Source organism: Toxotes jaculatrix, chromosome 13 (assembly GCF_017976425.1).
Source record: "Toxotes jaculatrix isolate fToxJac2 chromosome 13, fToxJac2.pri, whole genome shotgun sequence".
NCBI lineage: Eukaryota > Metazoa > Chordata > Actinopteri > Toxotidae > Toxotes > Toxotes jaculatrix.
Genome location: NC_054406.1, coordinates 20,350,118 through 20,370,319, shown reverse-complemented (window position 1 = coordinate 20,370,319; position 20,202 = coordinate 20,350,118). Strand labels below are relative to the sequence as shown.

Genomic DNA, 20,202 nt, shown 5'->3' with positions numbered 1-20,202 from the left:
TAAGAACTCGGTGAAGTGAAAGTACAACCACAGTAGATTTTTTTTTTTTTTTTATCACAAAATCACTCCTGGAACGCTCTGAACTGATTAAACATAGATAGAGTAAGAATGCTGTAAGACTGCAGCCTTCTGTCTTCATCTGCATTTCACCAAACTACAGTTTCCATTAGATATCATGCGTCTGTTAGAGCTGAAATTTCTTGAAGTGGTAGATAATCTCTGCAGTGTTTGTATCAGATAGAATTGGGTGTTTGAGGCACAAACATCCACTCCTGCAGAAACTCCAGCCCTTTTACACAGTTGGAGTCTGTTCAAGTTGAGTGTACAGTACACAAAAGCAAAGGTGATATAAGGCAAGTGAACAGGCCCACACCAAGTTATCAGCACCATCCATGGTATGTCTACTGTATGCATGACAGGGACATTCAGAAATCGCTGCCAGAAGACTTTGAAACCTTCCACTAATAATTTACCTGCATGCTGCTGCCATAAATGAGTTCAGAGCCAGTTTACCAGAAACTGCAATAAGACACTGGAAACGATATAAAAGACAGGTGGGACAGATATATATTTTTATCATATATATATATGTGTGTGTAATTGTTATAATGCAAAGTTTATGAAATTATATTGCAGTTAAAAAAAAACCTTATCACTGCAGGCCAAAGATTGTCAAAAATGACCAAGCCATTTACAAGTTTCATCATCATCATTGTTATTATTATTATTATTATTTATCTAAATCATCCCTACTTCCTTGAACACACAGACACAAACAGTTAAGTTGGAGCAGCATGTTTCCTGCCTTGTCGGCATGTACCAGGCCTACTGTAAAAACAGCCAACCGCCATCGAAAAAAAAAAAAAAAAAAACTTGGGAGTTTGTAATTAGGGCGAGGCTTATTTTGTTCGGTTCCTGCCCGTATTTCGGCTCTCTGATTCCCCGTAGCGCTCAGTCGGAGCGCTGCAAGTTAGTGTGCCGTTTTCTAAGCTTTGTTTTCGGCTCCATGTTGAAGTTTTTTTGCGTCCAGAGCACAGACTCTCGTCGCCGCATACACTGTTAGCCCATAGACACAGATACGGAGCACAGGCAGACACACACGCATAGCCCTCGCCTGATTTGCACTAGAGCGGGTCATTTCAGGTTAAACCCTGGCGCTGTGTCCCGTTCAGTTTAGCCGACGGACATCAACACTGGTTCCAGCTGAGGAGGAATGCACAGACACTGGGACTCCAGATAATTTTTGGATACGAGCTTCGTCTTGCATATGCGGTATGTTTCTTTTTTCTTCTTCTTCTTCTGTTTTTTTTGGCTATTTTTGACAACAGTCTAGCCAATGACAGCCTCTCCACAAACTAGGAGCTTGACAGTATAGCAGCTAGGTGGGCGTACATTGCGCTTCCTAAGCTAAATGTTCATATTAATGTTCACGCTTTTAACATAGGCACTAATGTGTTTTTATGTCCTAAGGAGGGAATAATGCTCGCTGAACTACATTCAAAATTTCCGCAATTCACTCCTGCCTTGCTGGTCGACAAACGGTTCACTCACGGGTGAACATGACTTCGACCTTTCCAGAACAGATTGAGTCTTTTTGACAATTCGGAGTACAAATTATCCACTAGGCTGTACTTTATTACTGGAATATTTCAACTTCATAATTGGTTAACGCTGCTCCTTTAACGCCCACGTTGGTAAATTTTGTCGGAACGAGACAGCGGCGGAAACAAGGAGAATGAATCCAAAAAGTTTCAGTTTTTATTTCATTTCTGCTGTGTTTCATTAACGCCGAATTGAACGCCGGCTTGTAAACATTCAGAAACTTATTTATAACTCATTGTTGTTTGTTGTTAAGTTTAACAAAAAGCGGGAGCAAACTAAATTGTCAGGTATTTCGCTCGAGGTTCTGTCAGGACCAGAGACCAGCACGAACCCGGGCTAGCTTTTATGAAGACTTGAGGGAGTTTTATGGGCCTGAGTTATCGTTTCCCTCGTAGCCTATGGCCCAAGGGCAGCTTGTGATAGTACTCGTGTAGCACGGTCTGGTTCAGTTTTCCTTCTGTGGCCTTAAAGACATGTCGGACATATACATCTCAATGCCTCTGATGTAACCATTGCTTTCGCTTTGGCAACATGAACTTCACCGAAGCGCTCGGTCAACATCTATCATGCAAAATCGACAAGACCCCTTCAACAGTGCGATAGTGACCTTAAAGGCTGGACTTCTGAACATGACGGTGGATCACTGACATTTCACAAACAGAAGTCTGAGTTGTTCGCTAACGCTTCATTTGACAATGTGCCATTAGCCCGCGGAGAGTGTAAAGTTGGCTGAGCTTATTTACAGATATTTACAGGCGGTCCTTTTTGCCTTGACATGTTACCGTCATGCACAATACATCCATGGGTAGTGTGTGAGAGCTTAAAATGATGCCTTCAAAGGCTGTCTGACAATACAAGTGTACTTGGGCATTGGCGACCCAAACAAGGTGTCTGTGGGAGGCTTTTTATTTTTCTTTTCTTTTTTTTGTTGGTTTTTGTCTGGGTGTCGAGATGTGAGGATGTGTTTAGGACCGTATAGCATCGAAACTACAACGTCAGCTGGTGTTACAGGTAATGTTTAGGAGATTTATCAAAGCACATTGGCCAGCTCAGTGCCAAAAAAAGGACGCATGACCAGAAATATCAACATTCTAAATGATTTATCCATAAACAAACAAACAAAAAAAGCAACAAAGCATTTAAGACCTTGGCCACCATCAGTTATCAAGTATCAAATCAAATTTTAATGTCAAACAATAATGATAACAATTTAATAATGTCAATGAGTACTGTTTCAAGACATATTTACAAACATGAAGAAGTATTTCTGATACATCGTAGATGTAGTGGCATCTTTATTTACAAACCAGAAGCAACAGTATGCATGACAAGTCATATTTACATCATGCAAAGTAGGAGTTTCCAAGAAGCTACTGAAGGCAGCATCAGTTTTCAGTGGAGGGTATTTAAGGTCGTTCAGTCTGCCTGGTTGCCACTGATCTGTGGGAGCTTGTGCAGAGCAGGCTCATGTCTGCAGTAGTACAGCCTACAACATACATTACTGTTAATTACATACAGCATTTGCCTGTTATGACAGTTGTCAATTTTACATAACAAGCCTTGACTCTTAACAGGGGGTAGCAGTGGCATCAGAACCCATACAGTGGGTGAGGAGTAATGAGTTGAGTGTGCTGACCGGGGACATGGCTGATCTATGGGCACTGTGCAAATTAAACTTGTGGCATTTCTTTCACAGTCAGGCCTATCAGACACTGCCACGCATTTTCTTGGTAAATTATTACATGCTCTTGATTCAAATCAGTTCATCAAGTTGCCAGTTTGGTTAAAGAGCAGTTATTTTTGCTTTTCTATTCATTTGCACAACCAGAACCATGCTCTCATTATTCCATGGGCAGAAGTTTGAAACCGCTGGTATTCATCTAAAAGGAGAAAATACATTTAACACATTATCTTTTCATTTGGCAAGATTTAGAGCCGGTGCATGCATGCAGCAAATGATTTATGACACCCCTATTGTCAGCTCTTCAAGTTTTAACATGTGGGTCTGCAGTTTGAGGGCAGTAAATATTAAAGGCTCTACACTCTCATGATAGACCCGCACAGGTGTTTTCACTTATTGAGTCTGATAAGACCTTTCTAAGGAAAGTGTGGGCGTGTGCAGACACAGCTTGATTGACATTGCCCTCACTTTTCTGCTTCACTTGTTAAGACAGAGCAACTTCATTTATTTGTTAGTTAAACTAATTAAGTTATTCATTTATAGCATATCAGTGCTGCCAGCATAGTTCTACCCAGCTTTAGCCTGAGCAGAAGTCCAGTCAGAATAGTACAGTTTTAATGATCATCTGAAGCAAGAGAATTGGTAAAGCTAGCAGGTTGTCCTCCAGCCACAATGCATAGCATTTACGTACTGTAGATATTATACACTTTTCACTACTTAATATAGGTGGCACCATTCTGTTATTTCATCTGTTGTCTGTACTGTCTCAGGTCATCTCTAAAATACTGCTATTGGCTTAAAACTGCATTTGAAGTTCAGTATTTTGTTCATAGTGGAGATTTGCTGCCACAGAAAACCACTGTCATGTGCATTTCTCCACAGGTGCTGCACAAAATACTGTAGGAAACCATGATAGCTGTACCTCACATTGAGTGTGCACTGTGCAGATATTATGTAGAACTGGATTTATGGATTAGTTGATTGAAAGAAAATGAAATGGCAGCAATTCTGATAATTGTTAATCATCACTTTTCAAGCAGAAAATGCCAGAGACTCGATGGTTCCAGGTTCGTAAATGTGAGAATTTTCTGTTTCTCTCTTTGTACGTTAGATTCAGTTTTGTGGGCTTTGGACTGTTGGTTGGACAAAACAAGACATTTGGACACGTCTTCTTAAGCTCTGGTATATTGATGGATATTGTGGACGTTTTGCAGTCCAATTGAGAAAAAAAATAGCAGATTAATCAATAATGAAAATAATTGTCAGTTGCAGCCTAGGAAAAAAAATACATGAAAAATAAATAACAGAACTGACTTGCTAATACTGCAGATACTCAGTATTGAAGGAATCAGTGTGGAAAAACAACAAAAATATTTTGATGTTAGCATTGCCACTTTGAGGCTGGTACTGCAAAAAATGTGTGTCAGCTAATGTCTCCCATTGTTTAAATTTGTTTTCCCATTGATTCCTACAGATGTCTGTATTGAAGTTTGCATGAAGAATAAATTTGATTTAAAACGACTGAGTAAGAATATTCAGCTGTAATCTTTACAGATCTAAATTGCAGGTGACGTGCATTTCTATACCGTACCTGAACGCCTCCTGTGTAGACACAGACAGGGCACCGGAGCGGCTGCTGCTGCTCTGCTAACATGCTGCTCACACTAGGCCTCCAGTGTAGACATGGTGTAAGGCCCGTAATGCATCATGTTGGGTTTTTATATTGTGATCTCTTTTAACAACAGACATCGCAGTGAAATTGGGTGTGTCCCATTTGTTTTAAATAATACATGTGCAATTGTGTTGCAGATGTATTTCCACTCTGCTGGAAAATGTGCGTCTCATGTTACAATGCAGTGCATCACTAAAGTGCACAAGATACATGTGGAGTAAAGGACATTATGGAGCCAGACATTAAAAGCAGAACAAGAGAAGATTGTCCCCGACAGTACATACAGAATTGTCGGGGTTGTCATCTGTTTGTCTTTACGTATCGGGACATAGCAATAGAGTAATAGCCCTGAAAAAAAAACATAGTGTGCCTTCAAGGAAGATATCACTCTCTCACTCTGTTATGATAAAAACACCGCCAAAGCCAGTACTCCAACTGGTGCTGTGGCTTATGAGGCCGTTGGCTATGTGAGTTGGCAAGTGTGTGTTTGCTTGCCAGTACAGGCGGACGTGCTCATAGCTGTACAGGGCTCACCTCTCACCTATTGTTCTTATGAAATCATCCTGTTACATTCTGAAGGTAATGATGTCTGGTATGAATTTATCTCATGGGGGTTAGAATGAGGTTTTGTTGCAGCTTTACCATTCACGACCGATCAGTCTGGTTCAATAAACCAATTCCAACTACTAATATCACCATATCAGTATCACTTACACGTTATAATTTAAAAACTGTATAAAAGGTTGAATGTTGTTGGTGGCTTGATGGTTTAAGGTGGTTAGTTACACAGAAGTAATGAGAGCATAGCTTCATCAGAACAGGGCTAAGACTATTGATAATTAATCTGCCAGTTATGTACAGAACAGTGCTCACATTTTCTCAGAAGCTTTGATAATGTCTTTAATTTGTTTTGTTTTTTTAACACTGTAAGATATTCAGTTTGCAGTCATGTGACAAACAGTGTCACGTTTTTAGAATCTCTTGGCATTTTTGCTTGAAAAAGACCTGGAACTTGTGGCCAGAGGAAACAAATTGTGAACACTGACACAACAACATCAGTAAGTTAAGTTGGTGAAGTTCTTAGCAAACAGTTGCTTATTGAAACATCCAGCAATTATGCAGCAACATTACCACTCATTTGGAGTTGTTGTGTCTGGGCACCTGATAGTCCAGTGTTCACTCTCGTTTAGCTCTGTTTTGGTCTCCACCAACTCCTGAGGAGAATATCAAGCTGTAGATGCTAAATTCTCCACTGTATTCACCAGCTAGTCTCTAACTATGCCTGTCTGCTGTTTGGTGCTAGACAGGTAGTGTACAGTGTTTTTTTCTGCAGCTGAAAACAACACTATCAGAGCAGTGAGAGTGAACCAGAACAGTGAAGCAACCTGGAACTCAGTGTAAGGCTCCATAAAGCTGCTAGTTCAGATGAGAATTTTCTGTAGGTTCATCATTGCAAGAGTTAAACGATTAAAAGTGTGCTAAGACCAAAAAATAATAAAATAAATTGAGCAAGTAAAAAATAAAACAGCAGAATAAATTTAGCTTAAATTTTTAAACTGATTGGAAGTTAAAGGAAACACATAAGCCTTTTTATTTCCTTTTTAATTATTTAACTTACTTGTATGACTTATTAATGTGTTCAGGGACTCCATATAAAGGCTTGTTCATATTATACAGTTGTTATTCCTGCTGCTCAAATCACATCCATTACTCCAAATATATCTCCCACATATTTCATCAACTCACTGTGGCTCATCAGTGAACCATAACCACTTCCCTGCCACATGTGGAAGTATTTAGTTGTGACTTGAACATGGACTATTACAGTAAAATGAAATTCATGATTGCATAATAGCAATCATGCATAATTCACCCTACAAATCCCCCCAAAAGAAATTATAATGCTAACAACAGCAATTACATTAATATATCTTGCACTTTGCAATATTCAGTAATGGTCACAAGTTAATTTTTAAGCTCCCAGCAGAGGGTCTTACAAGGAAAGAGATGGTGCTTAGTGAATCCAGTTGTTCTCATGCATGGCCAGTTAGTCAACTGGTCGTTAGGGTTCCAGTGACAGGGTGCAGGTTAGGGGACCCAAATACTCACACCAGGGCACAGCAGGTTGAGCTGAGAGGCAGTTCACCTGGTTATTGAGGCAGGATTACAGTTGGCAACTGGTGCACTGAATCAGGCAAACAGCTCTCAGATAAACATGCAAACACACAGACGCACAGGAAAGCCGGCAGGTAAACAGGAAGGCAAGGTTTGAACATGAAGGCAACCTAAAAGGGAACTGTGGAGAAGCTTTCAGTAAGCTGGGAATCTCGGGTTGGATTTGGAGACCAAACATTTTGAACAGAAAATTCATTTTACAAACTGGGAGTGTGGAGTTTGAAACACCTGGATAGTTATCAGGGTGAGAGGCTTGCATTTTGGGGGTGAGGGATCCAGTGTTTTTGGAACTTGGCTCCCATTTATAAGGTTAGTAGGGATATTAGGGATTGTCAGCATATTTTGGCCTCAGCTGCATCAATTTTGACATTTCTTTTTTCCTGGAATTTGGATATAACTTGAACAATACTAAGATTTTTCAGGACAATAGCAACATTGATGATGAGAATTTAAAAAAACAATTTATTAGGTAATGTTTTTTTTTTTCAAAAGAATAGTTTGATATTTTGCACAATATGTCTCTTTTGCTGTCTGAGAATCTGATGGAAGATCTTGTGTGTATGCATTTAATTTGCAAGCACAGAGCTGGACTTTGGAGCCGATCTTAGCTTAAAGACTGAAAGCGGGAAACAACTAGCTTGATAACTACGCCTGCCAACATCTCTAAAGCTCATTAACTAATATCTTGTAGCTTGTTGGTTTAAAACACACAGAAACTAAATGTAAAAATGACAATTTGTGGTTTTAGGGTGTTTTGCTTTCAGAGCAAGGCCAGCTGTTTCCCCCTGCTTCCAGGCTTAATGCTCAGCGAGGCTAATCACCTTCTAGCTCCAGCTTAATGAGCAGGAGAAAGTGGTGAGGAGAGCTCTTTGCCCTGGATTTTACCTCACAGGCTGCATACAGGACAGGCTTCTATACCTTATGAAGACTGAAGGTAAAACCTGCAGGTACTACTCAGGGCTGGGAAAATTAATCCACCATCTCTGTTGTTTTCCGATTTGAAATCATAACTTATTTACTTTGTAGTTTTTAGTTACAGTTAATATTCTCTAAAAAACATGCTGGAATTGAACAGTAGTAAAAGCTGAGGCAGTAAAGCACAGGACCATGTGTAGTAAAGACAGAAATATCAGTGTTTCTTCTAGTTTGCCACTTTCATCATCATTTCTTATTTCTTAGATTGATTTAAATGCAACAATGGAAATGTAAGTTGTATATTTGTAATACAGCATAATCCCAAAGTATATACTTTGTGTACGTATATACACAGACAGAAATAACACAGATTATCTTGTAACAATGGCTCGTGCAAGTTCTGGGATATATTAGACAGTAAGTGAACAGTACGTCAGTTCTTGTCGTCAGTGGGCAAGTGTAAAAACCTGAGCCACTGACAGAGACCGAATCGTTATAGTGAGACAACGGGGTTGGAACATCTCCAAGACACCAAGGCTCATGGGCTGCTCCTGGTCAGCAGTGGTGAGAACCTACTGACAGTGAATGGTCAGAGGAGGGACAAACCCCAAACTGGTGCATCATTGATGCACGAGGACAATCTGTCCCATGTATCAGGCTGCGTAGACTAGAGGTGCGTGAAATGGCCAAAGAAAAAACATTAACCGGCAACCAACCAATCCAGCGTGTGGATGCATTTTGGTTTTCATGGCAGTAGTTTTAAATACGTCGACAGGGCGTACGTTGTCTGCAAACTTTACTGTACTAAGCTAAAGTGGCAATACTAGCAAAGTGAGGGCTCTGGGTTCGAACCCCGGTCGCTCTTCTGTGCAGAGTTTGTATGTTCACCCTGGGCCTGCGTGAGTTTTCTCCGGGTACTCTGGCTTCCTCCCACAATCCCAAAAACATGCACATTAGGTTAATTGGCTACTTTACATTGCCACTAGGTGAGAGTGTGCGTGTGTAGTTATCTGTCTTTGCGTGTCGGCCCTGCTATTGATTGGTGACCAGTCCAGGGTGTACCCCATCTCTCGCCGTAGTCAGCTGGGATGGGCTCCAGCTCCCCCGCAACCCTGACGGATCAAGCGGTATAGAAAACGGATGGATGAGGGCTCACTTGTCGCTTTTCCATCCAGAGGAGGCCGCGTGGGCTAAAAACAACCGCCTGAGGCCTTATTTCACTGAATCAACATACGCTCCACGAGGTGACAACAAAAATAGCCCCGGTGAAAGACTACATCTAAAACGAGTAATTCAGCAGCTGGTGCAATACGTTTATGGTGTATTTTGGATTACTGTTGTCAAATGGAAACCCAATAATCGATTGGTAATCGAATCGAGACCTCAATTTATTAATCAGTATATACACCCAGCCAAGGTGCTTTGATATACAGATGGATATAATGTAAATATGATGTTCTGCTCAGTAACAACATTTCTTCAAGTCTAGACAATTTGCTCTCTTTGTTACCTGATACATATAGTGTACATGCCAGACATACATGGAGCACATGCACAGACATGCCCTGCCATGTCTATGTCTGGGGATTTCTCTGTTAGATTTTGTTTGAAATGTAAGCAACATCACAGTATAGTCTTTCTTTTTTTTTCATTTGAAATACAAACCTCTGATGGTTTTTTGGTACATTAAAGATTAAATTTGGGCTCAACTTTACAGCCTGAGGTTGTATAATTTACACATCGAATCTTCAAAACATTCAGCAGAAACCTCATCCCTGTGAACTCACATTCAACTGATAACTTGTTATGGATCTGATTAGGGCATTACTGTTGTGTTTGGACCTCACAAAGCATATGAATTCTTTTTCGTGTTAGTTGGATGCCTATGCTAATCCTCATCCCTTGTTGCCATAATCAGTTCAGTTACTAGAAGTTTGACCAATGCGACACTTGCAAACAGCTGTGATTGTGTGTTCTTTTACTGAATGGCTGTACTGATATGTCTGTGGGGCCTTCTGGTGTTGCCACCACTCTGTCCAGGAATGCATGGGCACAACTGGAGCCTGTTTCACCAGCTGTTTGTAAGTTCAGACTTGGCCTGGTTATTACTTAAGGTTGAACTATGTGGAGATTTACCCATCACTACCTTGGAACAGGTTGCACCACATAGCTGTGTTCTTTTGAAGAGAATATTTGTTCCCGGCTGTTGTGTAGTGTTCTGAACTGAAACAACTAAAACAAACTTACTACTAAATCCTAGTTTTGTTACCCATGTGATGACAGAATAAATAACACAACATATCTCAGATGATGGCTGTTTTTGTTATGCAAATAATGTCAGTTAGGTTCTTCCTTCTCATTCTAAAGTGCATATTAAAAATGGCACATATTTTTATGTATGCATTTATGATTATAAAACATATAAGAAGCTAAGTGATACTGTACCTACATTTACATAGTATTGGCAGTTATATTGATTTGTCCTGTAAATCAGTTATTTTTGCAAGAAACAGCGAGAGGGAGGAAAATGACTTGAAACGAAGCTCACCGACTGGAATGGAAACCAGAATGCTGTGATCAGATTACACGATATGCCACTTGGCCAACGGGATGCCCCTGTTTTTGGAAATTATGACATGCTGCAGCTCATAATGCTACATGGACTTCCTTTGTACATAGCTGATTGCCTTTGAATGGACGTTATTACAGATGTTTCCTGGCAACTTATGTATACGTTACTAAGTTCTTCACTAGATTAGACATTTCTTAGGTTTTAAGGCTGTGATGTTTAGTAAATCACCACTGTGAAGCTGGCTAGTAGTTAATAATAACTCTCAAACTAAAGTCACAAAATTGCAAAAACAGAATCAAATGTAGAGATGGTTTCACAGTCTTCAGTATTCCATTATAATGACAAAGACAAAAGGAACCTGAATTAAGATACTTGGTTGTTTTTGTAGTTGTTTTTTTTTTTGTAAGGCAGAGAATGTTTTTGACTCCACAAAGCCCAGCTATAATTCTCTGGGTTCTTCAGATATTAGTTCTGTAATCTATGAAGAGTGTATTCTGATGATCCTCAACATTATGACCAGCATGGGCGCTCTGACCAGTCTCTGGCTATCCAGCCATGGGATGCACAGTGTGTTGTGACCACATTGTAACCATCATTTAAAAAAATTCAGTTTTGGCCCAGACAGCCTTGGTTGCCTTTGTGCGTCGATGATCCACCAGTTCGTGGTTGCCCCTCCTCAGTCCACTGTCACTGTCAGTTGTTGATCAGGAGCACCACACAAGCCTCGCTGTTTCAGAGATGCTCTGACACAATCGTCTGACCAAAACGATTTGGGCCTTGTCAAAGTCGCTCAGGATTTTACACATTCCCATTCCTCAGGCATCACACGTTGACTGCTAGAACCGATTGTTTTTGAGTCTGCAAACAGCAGGGCACAGTGAAAGGAGCTGCTTACCTCTGGAGCTGGTTGGAGGTGTGCAGCCTGTCGTCTACAGCTCTTCATCTAACAGCTCACTGTGGCCACTCCTTCCTGTTCCATCACTCCCTGCAATATTTCAAACTGATCCAAAAATGCCAAAATCAAATTATCATTTGATGAATAGATAATGGTAAATGCCAAGGTCACTGACAAACACATTGCGTTTCTTGTGACTAATTCATAATAAAAGATGTGTTTCGCCAGTTTAATTTTTTTTACACTTATTTTGGCCAATTTTTACGTCTTTATTAGACCGTGAAAGCGGAGATAGACAGGAAATGCAGGGATAGAGAGTAGGGGAATGGCACGCTGCAAATGGTCTGGTCGGCTGGGGCACAGGGAATTTGTGCCCATGTGGTATGAGCCCCAACCATTTAGCTCTCAGGTTGCCCCAGTTAAATGCATTTAATGTGAAGCTGCAGCCGTAGGAAATGTTCGGTTTGCATTGGCAGTAACTTAATACAGCAGTTTTTCCGGGAATGTTGCCATAGACACCCAGTTCATAATACTGCAAATATATAGAAATACTGTAATACTTTTATTGGTTGGCCATAGGCTCGGTCGCCGTTGTGTTACCTCTTTCAGTGTTAGAAATCTTTGACATTGCCACTATAAGCATATATCGAAGCTCAATACTAATGTTTTCTGAAATGTAGGGTTCTGAACACCAAGAATCATATGGACATAGCTGCTTGCCCCGTGTGAGTTGACCTTTTGCGTTCAGTTAGTCACCAGAGACCTTGACGTCTTAGACCTCTCAGCCATCCTGACTACAGTGCAGAGTGTGTATAAGTGCAACACTATTCTGTTTCCTGTTGCCATAATTATAGATTTGTCAGATACTTTGTGTACCGTTTTGACCTACAAACTGTACATGTCAACAGGAAAGTATTTCACTGGTGTGGTGACGATGCAGTGGTGACGATGAGGCAGAAGTCTTGACAAACTGTGGTGGATGGTGTGATGTTTGGCTGGCTGTGCATACTGTACTCTGCAGCTGTCAGAAACAACTGCTCACATGGCATTCAGATAAGAGTTGGGTGATGGGACTTTTTAAATCATGGAAACAAAGGCCTTGTATTTATATCCTGTGTTTGTGCCATATCAGCAATCAAGGCATCAACTGAGACACAAATAATTAACTTTTAAAAGCCCAATTTGAGCTGGAGTGGACTTTACAGTGCAGGGTACAGTGCACTTGCTTTCCAAGATAAATCACATGGGCGTGTTAGGTGAATATTGCATCGCGTTGCTTGTTGGTGTGATGTACACCAAAAGGTAAATTTTGTAACAAACCATATGGTAATGTATGGTGAAAAGTCAGCTTAAGAAATGTTCACCACAATATTCTAATGCATGATAAACTACCTGACCACTGGCTAACATAACGTTTATTCTTTGTTTCATTCTCCACTAAAAACTCTCTCAGTGGTTTGTTTTTGTTTTTTTTGGTCAGTATCAGTTCTGCCCACATGTGCTCGGAAATAATGGGTCTTTGGCTGAGTGAGCTCATTAAGCCAACACAAAACAGCATCATAAAAACTCCATGAAATACTCCATGTATTTGTGGGTTTGTGGTCAAAAAGGCAAGCACCTTGACAGCACATAGCTTAAGCTGGGGGAAAAAAAATGGTGTTAAAATTGGCAGTGGCGGTAGGATTTTCATACAATTGCCCTTAAGAAACTTCGAAACATTTCTTGCCTTGTTTCAAACAACAGTCATTCTAGTCAATTTGTGATTGTGGTTTTAAATAGCTGCAGAATAGTTAGACCTTTCCAGGATAACGATGCACGCCTAATCAATATGGGTCTTGTTTCTCTGGTGCTGATCAAACTTTCTCGAGTTTGAGAAAATGGTGAAATTTTGTGGTGAAGTCAATTCATTCCAATGGAATCAGCACGATTTTATGTCTCCGACCAATAGCAAGCCTTACCTGTGAGAGCATGGAGCACCAGAGAGTTCAAAAATAGAGGAAACTATATAGCTTGTTATAAGTTATACGTCAATATTATATTAACCACGACACTGAGATCAAGGTAAAGGCACCCATTCATATGGTCCTCTGCTCTAAAGGGCTTTGAGAAGCTCAGTAAATACAACTTTAATTTGATGTCTTCCTTAATATCCCCTGACCTTCACCTCAAAGTGCCTGTGTCAAAGAAAGCTGGGGCGCTCATGAAAGAATGAGCCCATGGCAATTAACATTCCAGCTATAATGACTGGAGGTGTTGTTATTAGTTAATGAATGGAACACATACTGTAAGGTTCTGTTTTGAAAACCCAGTAGCAAAGAGGTGGTACTGAGTGTGATATGTGCAGTGACATGTATTTAGAATCTTTAGATTTGGGAACATATTTCAGAGATCAGAAGTCAGGCAGAAGTATCCTGTTCTTTCCTTTAACCAAAAGCTTTCACGCTGTACCCCTGCAACTCCTGCTGCTGTGTCCTTGATTCAGTCACTGAACCTTTCTCCTGTGATAAGGACCTGAGTTAGATGCCAAAAATGGCTGAGCTTCCTGTAGGTTTTTACAACCCATCATTTTTTTTTTCTACTGAGTTGTTCAGTAAAAATTGATGAGGCAACAGTTTTGTGAGAGAAGGTTTAGAAAGTTATACTTTAATACAGTACAGTAGAGATTTTCATAAGCTTCAATCTTAGAGTCTTCTTGACTCTGCAGATTCTTCCTCGCAGATCATCTAAAGTTTTGTCAGCCTTGAAGAGGTTGTTGGTTCACTGTGAGTTCTGGGCCTCTGTACGGTTTGTTTTTGTAGAGTTCAAGTTCAAACTTTGGTTGGGTCATTCAGGGACACTCAGATTTGAAGCTGCTCCAGCTTTGCCTTGGCGCTGTGCCTCGGCCACTCGTGCTCTTCCTGTCTGAGGCTGTGTGCACTCTGCAGCAGGGTTCTTCTGTGACCTCTCTGTATCTGACTCCATGTATAGAGCTCTCAGTCCTGACTTGCTCTCCCTGCCTTTTAGACCCCCATGCCCACATAATGATGCTGCCATCACCATGCTCCATAGCAAGCAAAGTGTTTTCCAGATGTTTGGTGGTTCTTGTTGTTTTCCAGGTGTAATGGTTGCTATTCAGGCCATAAGGCATTGTGTAATCAGACCAACAATCTTTTTGCACATGCTGAGTCATTTAAAGGTTTGATGGGTTTGCACACAGGAGATGGGGATGAACACCACTGCTCTAATAATTTTTTTATGTCAAAAATGTGTAAATTGGACAGATGTTTGTAGTGATGGCCCCACAGATAATTATCACAATTATCAGGTTGAGTAAAGAACATTAAGCTGAGGCTAGCATTAATGCTCTGTGGCCAGAAATAGCTTAAGCTAAAGTAATGTTAGCTAGGTGTTAGCTAGGTTAGCTAGGTCCCTAGTGTAATGTTAGCTAGGTTTAAATAGCTAACCTTAGCTATTTAAACCTTCCATTATCAATATTTTTATATTAAAAATGGACCAAATGACTAGGTGCCACTCATTGTAACAAACCCACAGAGAGCTATCACCAAACTCTGCAGTTCCTTTCAACTCTGTGGAGTGTGCTAGCTTCTTTTAGCTCACTGATTTGGTCGTACGGTTCACACCATTTGGTGCATTTTCCCTGATCTCATCAGCCTTGTTTCTAGCAGAAGAAAAATAAACCTACTGTAGTCTACCTGCTAGGCACCATAGTGGAGCATTTAGCCAGCTGTTTTTCCTAGAAGCTGGTGGAGACCAAACCAGAGTTAAAATAAAAGTGAATATTAGACTTACTGTATATTCATTAGATAGCCACAAACATGACTTCAAAGGAATGCTAATGTTGGTCTGTGTCTGCTGTAAATAGGTATTGGTAATGACCCAATATGCTTTGCGTAACAATGTTGTCTAAACAAAAATACACATATATTGCTGCTTTAAATAAAAAATGTTCTGATACTCTTTAAAAGCCAGTCTGATTTCAGTTGGGGTTGGAAGTGGAGTTGGGGTGGGTTCAGCAGATTTTTTTGTTTAGCAGTCTGTGAGACTTGAATCACCGTAGAATAGGGTTTGATGGCAAGGTTAATGGGTTAGATGAAAGTTTTGTTCTAAAGGTGATAAAAAGCCAGAAATCTGAAGCTGGGCCAAGGCTAAAGGGGGACCTCCCTCCTGTTGAAAGCATCCACTGCATCAGACAACAGTTGGCCTTTGAAAGGAGCCAAGCTGCTGACAGTATCCCCTATGTGAAAAAAAAACAAAAAATCAAGATGTTACTTCTGGCATGAATTATTACTTCAGGCATTCAACAGTTTGTGCGGCCTGGCTGCAGGACATGGAAAAAAGTCCTGGACGCTCCCCAGATAAAACTGAAAGAGAATCATTGCCTTCTATTCTGCAGCAGAAAGTGTCCACAGGTGCTGGGAACTTCTAGCAGTCATGCTTGAGCAACAACATGCTGCAATGGGAAAGGAAATCTTAAAGAATATTGACTCATGTCTGTTTTAGGAGGGGTTGGCAATTTCCATTTCAAATCTTACATCAGCATTTCTCAACGTCAGTAGGTATTTTTAAATGTTCGTAAACTGACCCGCAATTGCAGTCGCCCTGCAGTCCATAGAGGCAACAATGTTCAAAACATTTTTAGAACATTTCTGTGAAGCCATCTCATGCCTATGGGAGGGCTTCGGACAGATATTCAGACGGCAGTAAAGTTTTATCAACAGGAATATAGTGACAGCATTGTCACTTTTTCCATGGTTTTCAATAAGGCTGTCCAGAGGTCAAACCATAGTAATTTGTTCAAGATTTTTTTTTCAATTTCAATTATATCTAAATTCTAAAGAAATTTCTGTATGATTTTTCATCTTTTGATGATAAGGTTTTGACTAGTTCTGGTGTTCACTGGTGTTCTGGCCAACGACCTGAACAGCTATATTGGTCATTTGTCCCTACCCTCTGATATGACCCATGGGAGTGTCTCCTGAAATAGCGTCCCTAATTCAGCAGGTGCACCGGACCTTTGTTGTCATGGTTACAATAATAAACAAGTGGTCACACTGTGGCCAAATTCGTGCTCATGGGGGAATGTTGGGTCTCTGTAAATTATATTGTAAAGGGTACAGTCTAGACCTGCTCTATATGAAATGTGCCCTGAGATTATTTCTTTCATGGTTTGACGCTATAGAAATAAAATTGACTTTTAGGCACAAAAACAAGTTGGTTAGGTTTAAATTATGGTTTGGGTTAAAAGAAGTATTTCCTTAAAGAGGAGGAGGACCATCATTGTCACAGTTACAGTTATGAAAGTGTAGTAAGTGTTGTGGAACGGTCATGGATTTAAAAACAATGTTGATGATGTTGATGACCGACAGTGGTGTCTTGTCTGATCTTAGTCGATCCATCCATTCACATCAAACTCAACCCCAACCTTTGTCACTCTATATATTACTTCACCTAATTTCCTCCTTTGCTTCTGCTGTAATTAGTCCAGCCACTAGAGGTTGCTTAACATGAAAGCCCAATTATGGGTCATAATGGCATGTATGAAATATGGGCTAATTTTGTTGCATCACAACTGTCATTTGTGAAGCTTTGCCAAAAGTGGAACTGCGCCATTCTGCTATATTTTAAATGTTATACACGTGAGTTAAAAACGTGTATAACAGATGCATGTTTAATAGGTCTTGAACAGAATAACTGATCCTAGTAAACACAAAACTTATGGCATACCTAGCTGAAACATGCAGAGATTGTGCTATAAGCCTGAGGAGTGTCGACTGAGCAGAAACAGCCTGGGGTTCAAAGGGCTGATAAGGCAGCTGAAGAGTTTAGAAGATTCCTTGATGTAATAATATTATTTCAGAAATGGTTTTACTTCCCATTATGGGGCAACGTGTGAAGATTAATGGCAAAAACATAAATTTATTCAATTCTAAAATAAATAAATGGGAGGGGTCATTCTTCTTTGTGAAGCCTCTCGATGTAGTCGTGTTGTTTTCAGTCACACTTCTTCACCCTCATCTCATCTTTTCTCAGCAGATCACAGACAGAGACGTTTAGGGGGAAGGAAATAAAACATGATAGCTAGGCAGAAAAGAACCTGTCAGACCCTGCCCAGGGTGCCACACACACACGTCCTTGCGTATTGTCTCATTTCTTTTCTTTTCTTTTTTTTTTTGCATTATGTAGACTCTGCACAGGACCACAGGTTTGCCATGAATTCGACGTTGCAGTCTCATTTTTTTTTGCCATGAGGTGTACTTGACTCATCCTTGTCATTCTGCTTTCTCTTCCTGTGTCACTTCTTTTTTTCTTTTCTTGTTCCCTAAATATTGTGTCAGGCTGTAGAACATGAGTGTGTGTGTGTGTTTCTGCGGTTGTCTGCTCATGTTAAAATTATGGGAAGAGCAAAGAAAGAAGAATACTGCGAATTCACTAAATTCTGAGTGAGTGTTTTTTTTTTCAGACCTTCCTGTTTTTTGATGCTTTTAAAAGATGTGCTGTGGAGATCAGCTTAATGGAGGAAAACAAATGATGAAACAAACACAGTAATAGTCGATTCATTTCAGCAGGACTGCAGAGGAAGTATGCATTCAAAGTTGTACATGCAGTTCCTTGAACTCTTGAAAACTGTCTTAAAACTGTTTGTTGTGGGAGGAAGAGGCGTGGGGACTCAGATAGTGGAACGGTTTTCAGAGAAAAATCCCACCGTCTTCACAGTTGGATGTTCAGAGAAGACACATTAGATTTGTGTCATGTACATTTTTTTTTATGTAGCACCAAATCATAACACAAGGTGTATCGGTACTTTTCATATAGAGCAGGTCTAGGCCGTACTCTTTACTATACAAGGATATATAAATAAATATACTGGGGCATCTAAATAGTAAGATGATGCAGCCTGATTTGGAGGAAATGACTGAAAGGTAAACAAAAGGCTTTTGGTGTTTCTGCCATAGCCCTCCAACTGCTCTTAATGTTGGATTTAGACTAAAGCAGATTTTGTCTCGTACCCTAACCTGTCTTAAGTCCTTAGTGTGTTGTAGATTTGTGTCAGATCTGTTTCACCTCAAAAATAGAAACATTTGGAACAGAGGTTTATTGGTCTTCTAGGAATGTGTTGGAAAAGCCTGAAGCTTTGAACCAGGGTGTGTTTGCATGTGGTGTGATTGGCTCTACGCTCTGAAGTAAGTGGTTTAAAAAAAAAGGCCATGACAAAGCATAATACAGTATGTGCTAAATGTATCAAAGCACATTAATGCCTTGTGTCCTGAGTGTACTAAGGATGCTCAAATGTATTGAGAGCAGATGGATCAGATAGGTGCGGTGTTTAGTTGCAGCTTCGATTCAGATAAAATAACATAAATAATACAGTAAAGCATGCAGTATTACTCGATAAGTGCGTAATGGGCCCTCTGGTACCTGCCTCAGGAAGCCCGAAGGCATAGAGTTTGTGTGGTGATGTGTGTGGAGGTGAGTCCAGCTAAATCTACTTGGTACCACTCCACCTCTCGCACCAACTCCAGCTCCTTCCCTGCCAGAGTGGTGACATTCCATTTTGGCACACCTATGTCCCCAGCCTTGCTTGCCACCCAGCTTGCATCGCACAGAACCCTGACTACTATCCAGACCACTGGACCACCAGACTATGGAGACCACTGTTAGTTTCCTGTTTCTTTTGATTATGTTTGTTCTATAACATTTTGTACTAATGAGTTGAGCCCTCAGTATTTATTTCATTGTCTTTTGTATTTATTTATTATTAAGCACTTTAGTTCTTCATTCTGCAAAAGAGCGATGCATCAGTAATGTAAGTAAACTGCTAATGAAGATTCAAAGTATCAAGTGTGACTGTGGCTTGAGTCTTATTTGAAAATTCAGCAGTGTATTCTAAACTTACTTAACCTCAGAGGTTGACCATTTTTAATCAGCATTTCAGCAAAACAGCCTGGAACTAATGAGTGTTATATTTTGGTTGAAAAGAAAAAGTTCTTTGACATTTCTCTAAGAGGAACCCCTGCGGATTGGAAAACACTGCTGTTGATCACAGAAGTTACTGTGCAGCATACAAATTTAAAGTTCAGTGAGGAGAGCAAACTGTGCAGCTGTTCCCGGGAAAGCATATACACACAAAGTGTGGCAGCCAGAATTAGTGTTTTTCCAATATCAAAGACAGGCAGGGTGTCGGTGCACGGATTTTTAAGTAAAAGCTGTCGTCTTATACCAAGTTGACCTTTTATTTTTTTCCAGTCTGTGATATGTCCTTGTCTTGCACACGACTGTTGCTTTCCAGAACATTTAATTTGGTTCACTTCCTGACACCTTGACCTGAGAACTTTAATCAATAGACATTATCTACAGTATTTTTGTTGTGCAGAACCAAACCAGAATTTGTAAAACCAAAACCTTTAAAAAAGCCAAATAAAAATGAAAAAGTGAAGTTATTAGGTTGGTGTTATCTATTACTTTAATGCAGTATTCCACAACTGCAGCCTTGGAAAACATAAAACCAACCAAATGAATAGAATATTTTGTGCAGGCTGAGGGAACAATGTGAAAGCAATAGTATTGTATCAGTGGAAAGTATACCCTGATGACTGGGCAGTGATAAGCTTATTTCATTACGCACTAAGTAGCCTACACTATCTCTAATCTTCCTTTAGTAGCCTAATCCTCTTCTAGCCTTGGTAGAAGGA

General features: G+C 40.2%; 1 protein-coding gene across 2 annotated transcripts in view; it reads left to right on the top strand.

The window, feature by feature from the left end:
• Nucleotides 1-923: 923 nt before the first annotated feature.
• The window catches only part of thrb (thyroid hormone receptor beta), a 102,414-nt gene continuing 83,135 nt past the window's right edge, over nucleotides 924-20,202 (top strand). The window contains exon 1 of one of the 2 annotated variants that reach the window (XM_041052773.1): nucleotides 924-1,272. The gene's annotated coding sequence lies outside the window, so the exon portion shown is untranslated. The remainder of the gene's footprint in view (nucleotides 1,273-20,202) is intronic. The other variant, XM_041052774.1, reaches the window with a different exon arrangement.